The sequence below is a fragment of the Sceloporus occidentalis genome, unplaced genomic scaffold (genome assembly GCF_023333645.1).
Source record: "Sceloporus occidentalis isolate IW3139 unplaced genomic scaffold, rSceOcc1.0.p SCAF_5, whole genome shotgun sequence".
NCBI lineage: Eukaryota > Metazoa > Chordata > Lepidosauria > Squamata > Phrynosomatidae > Sceloporus > Sceloporus occidentalis.
In genome coordinates this window covers 154947097-154950345 of record NW_028316985.1, presented here as the reverse complement: position 1 = coordinate 154950345, position 3249 = coordinate 154947097, and positions in this window count along the sequence as shown.

The window sequence follows — 3249 nt, the reverse complement described above, 5'->3', positions numbered from 1 at the left end:
CTCAGCAGCTTTAGAGGTAGGTAGGAAGTAATAAGGGCTCTGGGACCTGGGAATGAAAGGGTTATCTTTCATCTTGCTGCATTAGCCAGGAGGCACAAAGATAATAATAGCATGGGAGGATGGCAGCCTGCACTCTGGAACGGTTTATGAGGAGGAAGTCCGCAATTACATATTTCTGGGCAAACATTAACCAAGACCGAAGCACAGTTTTGTAGGAAAACAACTGACTGGAACGTCCAGTAATATAGTTGTTGAGTAGACTGAAAACATTTGTGTGGCTCTAAAAGCAAAGTTAAGAATGTCAAAGAGACTAAATAAAACCCCAGATAACATTTAAGAATGCTCTCTATTTTTCTCTGAAATAATTCTTTACCCTACTCTTCAGCTCATGAGGTTACTCCAGGTAGCTCAGGGCAGTTTAGAGAAGAGTACAGTGGTGTCAGAATTAAAGCAAAGTGATGCAATAGTTGGTTGTTATAAGTATACACTGTCTAACCCATGTGGTTTAAGGAGCTGTCACCAAACACTGTATTTTCTCAGTTGAAAAGGCAAAAAGTCGTAATGGTCATGGGTTTACCAAGCGTGGATCTATTGCTATTTTTGTGTGACTTGTAAAGTGATATTTGTAATTGGGCTGTGCCTGCTAAACTTAGAAGCATCCGTCCCATTCCTATTTTAAGCTTTAGGTATCTAAAAATACAGTAATGCTAAAATAAGTATGGTATCTATGAGCAATGTTTAACATTCTAGTTCTTCTGATTCATTCTAAGCAAATGATACACAATTGTACAAGTTCAAGAAAGGGAGGAATGGCATTTGCTGTAACTTCATAAAGGAAGACGTTGTTATTTGCTGTCACATTAAATTCAACTTATGGTGGCCCTACAAATGAGAGACCGCCATGATCCTTGGTCATCCACTGCCCCACTCAGGTCTAGCAAGCTTAGGGTTGTGGCTTCATTGAACAAATAAATTCACCTGCAGTGTGGTTTTCCCTTTTTCTTACCATCTTTCACTTAGAATTATAGAGCTGGAAGACACTACAAGGACCACCCAGTCCAACCCCCTGCCATGCATGTGTCTTTTTCAATAAGTCATGTCATCTCATGATATGTCCAAAATAGGACTAGGGAGAGTTCAGGTTTGTATTCCCCTATGACCCATGCATTTATCTTTTTAGCAGTTTATGGTATTGGTAGAACTCTTCTCCAGCACCACATTTCAAATGAGCTGTTTCTCTTGCCGCCTTTCTTCACTGTCCAGCTTTCATAATCATACACAGAAATTGGAGAAACCTCTAAATAAAACAATTGTTCTTGCACAAATTTTGTGCCAACTCTGTATTTAAATTTTTTGCAGAACAACTGAAATGTATATATACAGATAGTCTAACAGCCACATGATGTTTGTCAGTAGTGAAATTGAGATCCAATATGGCTCAGTAGATGGATGTAATTTTAAAAGTTTGAGGATTTGAAGAAAACCTACAGTTGCCAATATGTTAATTGAAGCTGGGTATTTTGACATGGTGTAGCAACATTTCAAGGATTTCCTGAACCGCATAAAAGATCTTGCCTCTGGTACAAGACTGAGACATCATTTCCCCCCCATGATTGTTTCTGCAATCTGTGCAAATGAACTTGGTACAAAATTGTTACATTTCCCCCCTGTGTGATGTGAAATACATCCACAAAGCACAACAGGACAAGATGATGGGTCATGAAGACACAAACAACACGTTCAGCGCTCTTATTACAAGGCAAAAAGTAATTGTATTTTCCAATACTTTGCTCTTTACATAAAGACACACAAACCACTCAGAAAAATGCACACAGTTTCTCTAAGATCACCCCCTCCCACCTTTTTGGTTTGTGTATTATGCAAGGAGGAATCAAGTCAGTTTACATCCCTAATGGGTACAAATCCAGCATCACAACATTAGGAGATACTTCAGATTGTTTATCTGGTGTTTCCTACAATAGAAGGAGATCTTCGCTTCAAACCAGATGATTTCCATTGTCTAAAATGTCTAGTGAAGGAAATTAATACAGGTAGCAGGAGAGCTATGGAATGAATACCTGGAATAGTGTAACTCAGTTAAATCACTGGTTAGGGTAGCTTTTCACTGTGACAGGTGACAAACCATCACTTTTAACAATCGATAGTTGTAGTCACTAGGTTTTTTTTTGTAATATGTATGGGTGTGATACTGGAAAGATCATGGCAGCTGTGACTAAACAGCCATTGGATTCAGCACCAAAATATGCAGGCAATGACTATGGAAATAAAAAAGATTGCAGAGGCAAAATGTGTCTGCTTTAGAAGCTCAAAAGGTCAGCTGCTGACCAAAGGTCCTCGTGGAATAGTACAGACTTAGATCTCAATAGTCAGGATTCTATATTGTGGCTTTCAGTAATATGTTATCTACATCATAGGCCTGGTACACACGGGTGGGGAAATGCCACCCCTTTTTGCTGCGTATCGTTGCCACAGCAATGATACGCCAGCAGGAAGAAGCTGCCTAGAGCGGCTTCTTCCAGAAAGATTTTGATTTCTTCTATGTGCATTCAGACTATTCCTATAACTCATTTGATCAGGTTGCTCTTGAGAATGGACTTGAAGAAGCTGCCTAGAGCAGCTTCTTCCTTAGGACGTCATAAGGGCTGTGATGCAGCCCTATGATAGTCCTTCCTGGCACTGATGTTTGGGCACTCAGATGCCCATGGATACATCTCCCTGTGTGGTCGGTGCTGCTCAATAATGGTGCCACCTGCATGCACTAGGGCTCGGGAGCGTGTGGTTGCTGCGCTCTCCTGAGCCCTAATTTTTGGCCCATGATGGAGCTTTCCGCCCATCTATACTGGGCCATAGTCTTCTTATTTTATATCCATCAAGAGCATCTGGTTCTCCAGATGTTTTGTACTTCAGCTCCCAGAATTCTTGAAAGTTCGTCAAACTGCCTGATGCTTTAGGGAGTTGAAGTCCAAAACACCTAGAGGACTAGAGTTTGGGAATCACTGATCTACAGGAAGATTTTCATTTCTTCTACGTGCATTCAGACTATTCATATAACTCAGTTGACCAGGTTGCTCTTGAGAATGGACTTGGTAGATCGCAAATGGACCTCAGGAATCTATATTGCGGATGGGCATAAAAATTGTTTTTGATTCTGAATCTGAAATTCTAACAAACCTCTCGGTGTTTTAAAGAGCCTCTTTAAGTATATATTTTCAATTAATCAGAATACAG